Source organism: Antechinus flavipes, chromosome 6 (assembly GCF_016432865.1).
Source record: "Antechinus flavipes isolate AdamAnt ecotype Samford, QLD, Australia chromosome 6, AdamAnt_v2, whole genome shotgun sequence".
In the NCBI taxonomy this organism is placed as follows: domain Eukaryota; kingdom Metazoa; phylum Chordata; class Mammalia; order Dasyuromorphia; family Dasyuridae; genus Antechinus; species Antechinus flavipes.
The window spans coordinates 190,143,735-190,156,261 of NC_067403.1; the positions used below are offsets into that span (position 1 = coordinate 190,143,735).

The 12,527-nt window shown below is 39.9% G+C and overlaps 1 protein-coding gene across 2 annotated transcripts in view; it reads right to left on the reverse strand.

Annotated features, from left to right (window-relative positions):
* The window catches only part of AFAP1 (actin filament associated protein 1), a 233,552-nt gene extending 221,374 nt beyond the window's left edge, over positions 1-12,178 (reverse strand). For both annotated transcript variants that reach the window (XM_051965564.1, XM_051965563.1), the window contains exon 1: positions 12,089-12,178. The gene's annotated coding sequence lies outside the window, so the exon portion shown is untranslated. The remainder of the gene's footprint in view (positions 1-12,088) is intronic.
* Positions 12,179-12,527: the final 349 nt, after the last annotated feature.

Here is a 12,527-nt window from a genome sequence, read left to right on the forward strand (position 1 = left end):
TGGCAATTTAGCTTAATATAATAGGTCCATTGAGAAGATGTGGCTTCAGGCTTTAAATGACTTAACACTAGAAAAGGTTTGAGCAAGAGCTTTCTCAGCTGTATCCTCTTCCAAAAGTAAACTGGTCTATACACATAAAGTGAAGAATTCTCTGATCAATGGTTAGGGAATGCTAACAGTTCTCAGTCTATCCTTTAAAGCCCTGAACAATTTTTACCCTCCCTTTCCGGCCTTTCCACATCATTCCCATTTTTGTTGCCTCCATGTATTTGTGGGAATCATTCTCGGTGCCTCCTATACACCACTTCCACCTTATCCTAGTTTTCTTGTTAAACCCAGTTCAGATGTCACTTCCTCACTGTGCTTCCTTGATTCCTCCATCTGATAAAGCAAAGTCTCTCTTTTCAAGCTTGGTTAGATCTGTTTTGCTCACATTTTTTATCTTGCATTATATACTCAGATCTGGGCACATTCTTCCCCATTAGATTGTAAATTGGCAAAATATATAACAAGCTGTCACTAGTACTCATTGTGCATGAGTCCTAAAACTGTTTGTTTTGTTTATTTGTTTTGTTTTTTGTCCAGCTTTCTGCTTTTACTGATGTGGTGGTACCTCTAAGAAGGAAATTATTTTCTATTAATGTATATAAGGAACCATTCTACAAGTTCTTGCCTTAGAACAGTTGTTAGAGCCACTGGGAGGTCCAATAGCTTCCCCAGGATCACACAAGCCTTGGACTTGAATCCCAAGCCTTACTAACTCCCAAGTCCCATCTCTATCCATTGTACCTCTCCTGAGGTACTTTGAATATCACAGAAGTTAAATAAATATTTGGCAAACTGAAATGAATTCCATGAGTACATTTTTTTCCTCTGAGGCAACTGGGGTAAAGTGACTTGCCCAGGGCCACACAACTAGGAAATGTTAAGTGTCTGAGGTCAAATTTGCACTCAGGTCCTCCTGACTTCAGGGTTGGTGCTCTATCCACTGCGCCCCCTAGTTGCTCCTATGACTACATTTCTAAGAGAGGTAATAAAATTAATGCTCTTGTTGGCAAAAGTCTGAAAAGGGAACCCTCCTCTATTAAGTATTCAAAAAGCTTAGCAGGACAATCTATTTCTCAAAGAATAGCTTCAAAGTCATTGAAGCTATCCTAATATAGGAGCATTATGTAACTGATTTCTATTCAACTAAGTAATCACAACCAGCCACAAATGTCAACTTTAAAATTTCCAGTGTCCTTCCTTTAAAAATAAAAACTTAGTTATACTTTATATTTTACAATCCAACATAAAGAGAACTGAAATGGGAGTCTGGAGACCAAGTTTTATTTCTGACCCTGTAGTAGACTAGAATTAATTCCCAAACAGGACATTAGTTTCCCCAACTAAAAAAAAAAAAAAAAAAAAAGAATGAGTGACTCAAACTAGATAATTCCTAAGGTACTTACAGCTCCAACATTTCTCTGGTATCCTCCTAAAGACCAAATTGTTTGTTTTTTTTGTTTTGATTTTTTATTTTTCATAACTGTATTACAATGATCTTTTCTTTTGTCTTTCTGGGTGGGAAGAGAAAATAAATGCTTGTTAATTGGGAAAAAATTTAATTAAGAATGTTAGAACTAGAATAAGCTTTAGAGATAGATGGTCTCGTCTAGCTCCTCATTTTATGGATCAGGAAAGAGGAGTTGGAAAATGAATTGCCCACTGTCAGGCTCCTAATAAATGAGAGCACCATGATTTTCAACTAAAATTTTTAACACCACATCTAGTGTCCTTTCTACTACAGACAGAAGTATTGCTTCACTGCTATCCCCTTACTAGAGTTTAAGTTTCCTGAGGGGAATAATGGTTATTTAATGCATATTTGTCAAACTGAATTAACTTCTGATACAGTCAGAGTTCTTCTATGTTCTAGGTCTGGGTAACTTTGGCCATGCCATTTGCCTTACTGGGGGGCTTCAGGTTTGATTTCTAAGATCCCTTCTGATTTAATTATATCTCCCAATCCTATAGACATCAGACTTGACAATAATCAGTTAAAAATAAAAATATCAAAAAAATCTTTTTAGTATAAAAAGTCCCCTCAGGTCAATAAATATTTGAAGAGGTTGTTAAATACTAAACTTAATATGCCAGATATAGTCTGCTTTGAAAAGGTCATTAATAAGAACAGTGGGTTGGGTTTTTTTTCTCCCCCAAAATGGCTAAAATGTCACTCATCTATTATAAGGGCCATACAACCCTAAATAGAGTGACTGGGTAAAGGTCAGGTGGCTTATTGGAGGTACCAAAAAAAAAAAAAAAAAAAAAAAAAACAATTGTTAATAACCGGACAGGCTGATTACAGATGGGATTGTAATTCAGGTAGGGTTAATTAAATAATCTCTGGGGGCCTTTGCAAATCTGAGATTCTACGATCCTACTTTTTTTTTTCAACAATATTGTATTTTCCCAAATACATGTAAAGATAGTTTTTAACATTTATGTTTATGAAACTTTGTGTTTTGAATTTTTCTCCTTCCTTCCTTTACCCCCTCACCAAAACAGCAAGCAATCTGATATAGATTAAAAAATCTGAAATGGGTTAAAAATAGATTAAATAGGTTAAAATGCCAACCTTTTAAATATATTTCCCTATTTGTCACATTGTGTGAGAAAAATAAGACCAAAATGGAAAACAAAAACAAGAGAAAGGAAACAAACAAAAAGATGAAAATAATAGGCTTTGATCCTCATTCAGTCTCCATAATTCTCTTTCTGGATGTAATGGACATTTTCCATTCCACCTACTTTTAAAATCACTAAATCTGAGTAGGCAGAATCTCATACTTAGACGCTCTCTTTCTCTCTCTCTAGATTTTTCCCTTCTCCCAGGATGCCTTGACATACTGGAGAAACCTCTAAGTTCTCTTTTCCTAATATGTGACTCCCTCCTGCAGAATAAGACCCCCCATTTATGCTTCAACTCATCCACACCTAGATATTCCCTCCAGAATCTTCCTCACTTACCAATTTCCCTTATTCTTCCTTTCCCCACTTCCAATTCCTTTTTTATGTGCTATCTTCCCTCATTGGAATGTAAGCTCCCTAAGGATTGGAAAAATCACCAGTACTAAGGAAATTGGCTAGCACCAGATAAATCCATCAGTCTATCTTATCTATTTATCTATTGCATATCTCTACCTAAGTAGAGATCATTTGCTCCACCATTACATGAACTGGAATCTCTTCAACAGGAATCTAACCAGAGATCTTTCAATCTGCTTGAAAGCCCTTAAGGGATAGCTCACTCTCTCCAGAGACAGCCTATCCTATTTCTGGTGGTTGCTAATTGTCTGAACAATTTTCACAGTATATCCAGAGCCTAGTAGAAGTCATCTAGCTCAACTAACAGCTGAGCAAGAAAGAATCATCTCTACAGGGGAGATTTTTCCTTGCAACAAAGTAAAATTTGCTACCCTGTAACATTCACCGCTGTTCTTATTTCTGTTCTAGTAGTCCCCACTGTTACAGCAAAAAGCATTCCTTCAAGTCAAAGCAAGCCATCAGAATGCTGGCCACAGTATCAAACCTATGGACCAGGTCCCCAAAGAGGAAATATGATGAAAGAAAGAGTTCTGGGCGCGCACCCCCAGTGAGGTCAGAAACAAGGGAAGGGCCCCTTATATATGAATATATATATAAAGGCACTTTTTGTGCTAACAAAAAGTTTAAGTAAAGAGGATGCTCATCACCTACTGGGCAAATTGTGGGACAAGAATGCAACAGAGTAGAAAGAATAAATATGAAGTGTTTCTTTTTTTTTAATTTGAGAAGACATAAAAACTGATATAGATCAAGCAAAACCAGGAAAATAATTTATACAACGGCTAGAATAATATAAACAACATTGGAAAATAGTGGGAAATCTGATCAACGCAGCTACCAATTCCAAGATCAGATGGTAAAGGAGACTGATCATTTTTCATCAGAGAAGTGGGAAAGGGAAAGGAGAGCATTAAAAGTGCAAAGTGGGTAAGGGGTTCATGGGGCAGAATGAGGAATACATACCAAATGGGTTTTGTTTTCCTTAAATGTACATCTTTTTAGTTGCAAAAAAGGGTTTGGAGAACATGACAAAGTGACTGAAATGACTACAATTATTTAAAAGGTCTCTTTCAATAAAAAAAAAAAAAGTTCTAACTTTTTTTCTTGGGAGGGGGAACCTAGATTTAAATAGTGGCTCTGCCTCTTATATAACCTTGGGAAGATCCCTTTCCCACCCCCAACCCCTTTAAGCCTCTGTCTCCTTCTATGCAAAATGAGAGGGCTGTCTATATAACTTTGAGATTCCTTTGAATCTAGACCTGTGACCCTATGATTTTTAATCATCTTTAAATAGTATGACCTAACATTAAATCAGGAAATAATGAAGTACCAGAATGAATAAATTTTATTCCAAATTTTCTGCCCTAGACACAATCTGGACAATTATAAAGCATCCTTTCCTGTAATGTGAAGGAGATATCATATAGACAAAGTGGGAGATCTGCATCTCCTCCCACCAAAATCCCCCTTCCATGGGGCCCCACCTCCACACTTCCTTTTCAAATGTGGTACAGCTGAAAAATCAAAGGAACTCTATCTCCCCAACAGTAAAGGATTCTCTCCCAGAGCCATTTCAAGGGACAATTTTATAAAACCATAATGGTACCTTTACATATCCAACTGGATTTCCAACATGTAATACAGCTCCCTATACAACACAATCCACCCCTGTGAGAATCTCAGAAATGCACAGACAGCTATTGGCAAAGTTCTCTCACTAAGATTTATGGAACATGGTTACAGTGGTATGGTAGAAAAAAGCACCTGGCTTCCGCTCAAAAAACTGAGCAGTATATTAGAAAGAACTCTAGATTTAAAGATAGAAGACCTAGTTCAAAACCTAATTCTGCTTATTATCTGCATTACTTTCCCATTTTTGCCTTCTTTTTTATCTCTAGTGCTTAACACAGTGCCTGGCACATAAAAATAACACTACATGGTTGTTGACTGACAGGATCTTTAAAATAAAGGGATTAGACTCTAAATGATCTTGTGTTTATCTTTTCAGCTCTAACATTCATTATCTGTAATCCAACCTGTAGAGATTTAACTCAGAATCAAAATTCAGAAGCATTATTCACCATTATGTGCCTGAACTGGGGGCTTTTCTCTCATGAATGTTTAATCCTTATTGCCACTAAAATAGTTAACGATAACAGGAAAAAAACTCTCTTCCTTATACACAGTATGATTGGCTTTAAGAAAATTCATACCATTCAATTAATAGCCCTCCCCCAAAAAAGAGACATTTCACAATAATATCATTTATACATTTTGACTCAATCACACAAAGCCTATTGTGTATTACTTACCACATTGCCTGGGAGTGAAAATCTGATGGCTGGTCTGAACTAGCTTTTGGGTTTCAAGAGAATTAAGTACCCTGGAAATGGGTCTCCTTACTGAGCCTATCTTCTTACTTTAAGTGCACAAATTTTATTTTATTCTTATGAAGCTAACAGTACCATGTAACAACTTTCTCCCAAACTGACATGTTCTATGCTTCTAAAAATAAAAGGGTTATACTTCTTTGATAGATAGACAGATAAATATTAAACTATAGATTAGAAAAACCTAAGAGAGGAAAGGTGTACTTCTAGTATAAATGAATATTCATTACAAATTATCTGGTTTTCATTTACATTACATTTCATTTACATCCAATCAGAAACAAACCCTCCATAAACAGGATACCTCCAAAAGCACTTCCCAAAATTCCACTAGCTTGCAAAATTCTCAAAGTAGTGTATTTTAGAGCCTGGGACATAATCAGGCTCATCACTGGCAGCACTCAAGTGACACTAGGGAGACCCATGGAACACTTCTGACTAAAAGATCTGGGCCAAAATCCTATTTGAGAAAAAGCTACCTCATTTGATAAAATACAGCCTTGCTTGGTGAAGTTCATGCTGAGCAAAAAATAGGACCTCCTATGATCCCTACCTGTTCTAGGATACAGATCCAAATAGTCACCCATGTTTAAAATTAACCTACTCCTTAGAAACAAGAAATTGGAGAAATGTTAACTGAGTGCCTAAATCTAAGTGAAAAATCTAAACTGAGTGCTAAGATCTAATTTATAATCAGCTAATTTAAATCATGTAGAAGTCTCTTTCTACATTACCTAGGCTAATCTTTCGAGTTCTAGTCCTTACTCTACTAATAACTGTGATTTTTAAATACTTTCCCATTATTAAATTTCAAATTTCCTAATGCTGAGTACGAATTCCCCCTGGCTCCTATTTTGCACTCCCGTTTTTCTAATGATTTAAGACTAAATGTTGTTTTTCAGTCATGACCCCACTGACCATAGAATGTCATTACTGTCCATGAGGTTTTCTTGGCAAGGATACTGTAAGGATGTGTCATTTCCTTCTCCGGTGAATTAAGGCAGCATTTAAATGACTTGTCCAGGGTCACACAGCTAGTAAGAGTCTGAGGCTGGATTTCAGGTTTTCTGATTCTAAATTCAGTACTCCATCCACTGGCCAGCAGCTGCCACTAAGACTAAAAAATGCTATCTTAGAGAAGTGTGCCAGGGATGTATGTTTAATTCAATCAACAAGAATTTATTTATAGAATATAAATGCAAAATAAATATAAGCATATAGAGGGAGAAGAATCAGGAAACATTTCATGTAAAATGTGACACAATTCTGGGCTGTTGCCCATTTTATGTCAAGCTCATGGATAAGAGTTTGGACTATTTGCTTTTCAAATTTGCATTTAACTTAGAGGTAGATGGACAATGATCACTGGCTGACAGAATCAGAATCCAAAAAAATTCTTGCCAAGCCAGAACACTGACTTTAAGAAGCCAATAAGATAATTTTAGAGGTACCAAGATACAAAGTCTTGCACTTAGATTTTTTACAAATTAATTTCTCTGAAAAAGTGTCTAAGGCTTCTAGCGACCTGAAACCTCAATACAAATCCAAAATATTCTACAGCAGACAAATAAACAAATTCAAAGGCTGTATAGTAATATAGGAATAGATTCTGGTTTTAAAGAAGTAACAGACAGCCCCTTTATAACGCTACCCTTCGACACATCATGATTACAGTATTGTGTTAAATTCTAAGTGCCTCATTTTAGGAAGAACATTGATAATCTGGAGAAAGTCTAAAGAAAGGCAACCATAATACTGAAGAATCTCAAGTCAAAGGATGAGGATGAACTTGGGATGTTTATTCCAGTGAGAAAAAAACTGAGGAGACATGAGAGTTGTTTTCACATAAAGGATTGCCATAAACAACAAGGATTCAGCTTCTTACAGCTGGTCTCAAAGAATCTCAAGTTACAGAAAGTTACCAAAAAAAAAAAATAATAAGCTTGATATAAAGATAAAACATGTATTAACTTGGAACTATCCCATAGGATAATAGACAGCCTCAGTTGATAACGGGTTCCCCCTCAGTGGAGGTCTTCCAAAGAAAAGAAAAAAAAAAAACTGGATGTTCAAATCATTTTTATTTTTTGGTTAGGCAACTGGGATTAAGTGACTTGCCCACAATCATATAAGCTAGGAACTGTTAAGTCAAGAGGCCGGATGTGAACTTAATATTTAACAAAGTTAAATTGAAAAGCATAAGTCCAAACTTTTATCCACGACCTTGACATAAAATGGGCAACAGCCTAGAATTGTATCATATTTTACATGACGTTTTTTCCTGATTCTTCTCCTTCAATATTCTTATATTTATATATTATGCACAAAATGCACATGTTGCAGATGCTCTATCTACTGTGCCATCTAGCTAGACCACTGGTCAGAATTTGTAAGGGAAATCACTTTTCAAGATTAAAGTAGGTGCTTCTGGAGTTCTGTGATGAAGACTTCTTCCTTTTAGAAACAGATATTTGTCTTCGTAAGAGGTAGGGAATTTAAACAGAAAGAAGCCCCGTTCTGAGTTTAAAGACAGTTTAAATCTATCTCTGCAACCTACGTGACCTTGGCCAAATCAATCATCTTCTCAGGGATTCAGTTTCCTCCTTTAAAAAATGTGAAGCTTATATTTATAAAAGGATTGATCCATGAAAATTATCACATAAAACTGACCGTATTTACAGTGGAGAAAATGGAGGACCAAGAAAAGCAAATATCTCAGGGATTCAGTTTCCTCCTTTGAAAAATGTAGAGGTTATATTTACAAAAGGATTGGTAGATCAACAAAAAATATTACAGGAAAATGACTATATTTTACAGAAGAAAAATGATCAAGAAAGGGAATTAACTTTCCTAAAGACAAATAAATAATACAGTGAGCAACAAATGTCAGTTTTGAAATTAGGTCCTGTGACACAAAATGTTATGACCAGGTTGTCTAGGTGGTCTCCAAGGCTATATAGATACAGCTCTAAATTTTGACAAGTGTATAAAGTATACCTTCCCTGATTAGCCTCTCCAAATATTCCTTTATTCTTAGTCCTGGCCCACAGCTTATATTTACATGTTAAATAGTCTTGAATTTCTTCATAAGGTTTGTACAACTGATTCAACTAGAGAAATCCATCCATTGTCTCTCCTCCTCCCCCCATTAGCATTCCTTTCATGTAAGGACCCTGTTTTCTACTTCCTTTGTTCTCCCTCCACTCACCTCTCCCTCCTTTCAATCTCCCAGCACCTAGTCTTGAGCTGTACACACAGTTAACACTCAATAACTGTTTCTCCAGTTAAGTCAGTAGTAAAATTACTCTCAATTATGCATTTCCAACTTGAACCTCTAGCTGAAATTTCCCTGTTTCTAATTGCCTATTGGTTATATGCAACTGGCCTTCTTACCAGAACCTTAAACTCACCATGTCCAAAAATCAGAACGCATTCTCGCACTCTAAACTGGCTTCCCTCATTTCTGTTACTGGAACCTCTATTCCCCCAGTCACCTAGACTTTGAAACCTGAATCTTTCTTTTCAGTCTTCCTTGTCTTCCTCCCCACACTGTCACCAAATCCTACAAACTCCACTCAGAAAACATCTCACATCTGTTCTACTATCCATCTCCTAAACCACCCTGCTAGTTCAAAACCTCACTAATTATTGGATGGAAAAGTCCAAGTGATACGCCGCCTCTAGTCTCTTCTCCAATCCAGTCCCACCTACTACACAGCTAGATAAGTGTCTCTAAAGTACAGATCTGACATGACTTCACTAATCAAACATTCACAGGCTTGCCACAGCCCACCAAATTAAAGTCCAAATTCCTTAGCCTGATATTCACATTCATGTCGTACAATCTGCCTTCAATCTACCTTTCCAGTATTCTTTTTCATTATTCAAAATCAGATCGAAGGACTAATGTGTAATAGTAGAGACTTGGTGTTTAACTCCAATCTCTGACATGTAGCTGAAGAGTGACCCCTGCACATTACTCAACCTCTCAGTTCCCCTTGGCAACGCTCTAAGACTCCAAACTGCATCTGCATTCCTTAACAAGAGACTCTCTACACCCAGGTCTGCAAAAATAAACACATCATTTGCTCCAACTACCTATGCTCCAACCAAACTGGCCTACTTTACCCCCCAAAAATCTGGTAGTCACCTTGCCACCCCGCTAAACTTGCTCTCCTTATTGTCTACAGTCCAGCTTCTTAAATTATCGCTGGAGACCCCTAAGGAATCTGGGGGAGAGGATCGAGAAACTATGATTTAGTACCACTAAATGCTTGATCTATACACCTATTTTATTTATATACCTATAAATCCCAGATCATGTAAAAATTTCTCAGGCAAAAAGGAGTCATGAGTAGAAAAAGTTTAAGACGCTGTTCAAAAGTAAATAAAATCTTCTCCCTCCCACATCCTCAATCTCCACCTAATGTAACAGCCTCTAAAGGAGATCACTAAACCCATCTCAACAAAACCAGGTCTTCAACCTCCTTAGGAAAGGAAAAGTGTTTATCTTCTTATCTATGACCAGTCTACACAGACAGTAGGTCTTATCTTTTCTCCCAGTCCCTCTTCCCCTCCCCTCTCCCTTTAGGGTGATTGTAAGCTTGCGGAAGGCAGGAACTGAGCTTTATCTTTATAGCTCCCACAGCATCTGGAAAATTAGGTTAGGCACTTTAAATTCTTAATATATGCCAATCTTCCTTCCACCCAGCCCTCATCCCCAATCTTTATCCAATGAAATCTCAGCCTTTCTTTCAAGGCCCACCCTCCAAAACAACCACCTTTCCCAGAAGCTTTCCAAAATAGTCCTCCCAGCTAGTACAAGTGCTCTCTCTTCGGAATCTCCCAGTGCTCTGGCCGTACTAATCTGGTTTATAAGCCAATGATTCCCAGACCAGTTTTCCTTATTAGACTGTAAACACTCGGAGAGCACAAACCTGTCAGTTATAGAAAAAGGAAGCCTGGAGATCATTCAACACAAAAGCCATGTTAAACTCGAAGAAACTGGGTCCCTGAGAAAGGAAATAGCTCATCCAGTCATAAAGTATTAAGTAGTGGAGCTAAAATTCAAACCCAAGCTTTCTGACTCATCTTTCCATCCCCTGTCCCACTTCTAGCTTCAAACCCTACCTCCCCCAGTGTTTAACAGTGACTTTGGTATATTTCATTTGTTAAAAAATTGATTGAATGAATGACTCCTGATGAACTATCAATTCCTCAAAAGATCTCAAAAGTGTACAAAACGGGACAGCCTATCAGGTGCCGTTAGGTTCTCCTGCCAACACCTCCGAGTTCAGTAAATTCGGCTTGCATGGCTCCGTCTGCCTTAGGCTTGAGGCTCAAACAAATACAATATATAGTTTCCAAAAGCCCGACTGGTTAGAAAGTTTTAGCTCCACTAGGGTGGGGGAGGAGGGAAATGGCCTTTCAAAATTAAAAGTGGATACTGGTTGGGGCGGGTTATCTTCCCCACCCCCTTTAAATCTAACGGAAGAAATCAAAATACGTCGGAGCCAAGGGGCTCTAGCCCTACCAATAGCGCTCGGCTCTCCAGTCCAAAGCTCGGCATTAAACAGGAAATGTACGAAGCCAGGGGGGCTGTCTTCGGGAACAGAGCAGAGAGGAACGGTGCAGGTCCGCTCGCTGCTTTCGCCCTGCCAGCCGGCTCTCAGTTCAGACCCCAGGAAAGGAACAAGCAAACCCTTTGAGTTCAATCCCCTTAACGCTGCAGAGGAATAAACTGAGGTTCCTAGTGAGGGGAAGGGAAAGAACTTGCCCAATCGAGAACTATGAATGGTACAGACTCACTGGAACCCTCATCTCCAGCTTCCCAGGCCGGCGCTCGCTCTCTGTGGTAGGGACCACAGGCAGAGCACCGATGGTCAGAAGACAAGAGGCCTTTACTGAGGGAGGTCCAACCCCCTCCTAGGGCCAGCGGGTCGGCGAAGTCCACCTTCCCCGCCCCCAACACACACACGCGCGCACACACACACACATACACACGTTGACATAGACGCACACGCATGCACTCCACCATGAGGGCAGAAACTGCCCATCCGTTGCTTGACGGATAGTCATGTCATCTTCCCAGATTTTTCCATGTGCAGCTTCGGGACACCGGAGAGGGCTGGGAGATACCCGGGTAGGGGGCGTCGGTGGAGAGAGAAAGAAAGACCTTTTTAAACGCCCTTCCTCCTCCTTTGTTTTCCGGTTGTCCGGTTTACCGGGAACTTCCAGTTAATGACACTTTGCTGGAGGCCTTAAGGCAAACCCGGCTCTCAGGAGCAAGTTCTTTTTTGCCCTTCTTTTTTTCTTTTTTGCTATTAAAAAAAAAAGGGGGGGCAACCCCGGGTCTCTCTGAAGCCAGCTCCCCAGCTCGCGCCCCGGAGCGCGCGCGCACACCGTACAACGCACACGCACACGCACCCACATCCACATCCACATCCACACACCCTGTCCCGGTTAAGGCAAACTGTTCGAGTCCGAGGAGCGGGGTGTTCCCCAGCGGGAGCCGTCAGGACAGGGACCAGAGGCGAACCCGGTGGAGTGAACCCACCCGACTGGGAGGCTGGCTGTGCTGGGCAGGAGAGGGAGTCCAGAGCGCTTACCTCAGCAGCCCCGCGCCCTTTCCGCAGGTAGCGAGCGGAACCCCAGCGATTCCGATTTCCTAGGACCCAGCCGCCGCAACAATGGGGAGGAGGGAAGGGGAGGGGAGGGGGCGGGAGTGCCGGGAGCCTCTGGGCTGGCCAGGCCTCAGAGGAGGAGGAGAGAGAAAGAAGAAGGAGGAGCTGGCGGCTGCCGGGGCGGGAGGGGTGGGATGGGGGGATGTTTGAGAGGGACAGGAGTGGGAAGGGAAGGCAGAAAGCAGGAGGAGAGGGAGGTGGGAGATGGAGAGCAAAGGAAAGGAGGTGGGGGCGAGAAAGAGAGTAAAGGAAGGGGTGGGGGAGGGGGAAAGTGAAGAAGGGAAGGGTGGGAGAGAGAAAAGGAGAAGGAGGAGAGGAAGGAGGAAGGGGGCGGAAGAGAAAAAAAGAGGAGGAGAAAAAGGAA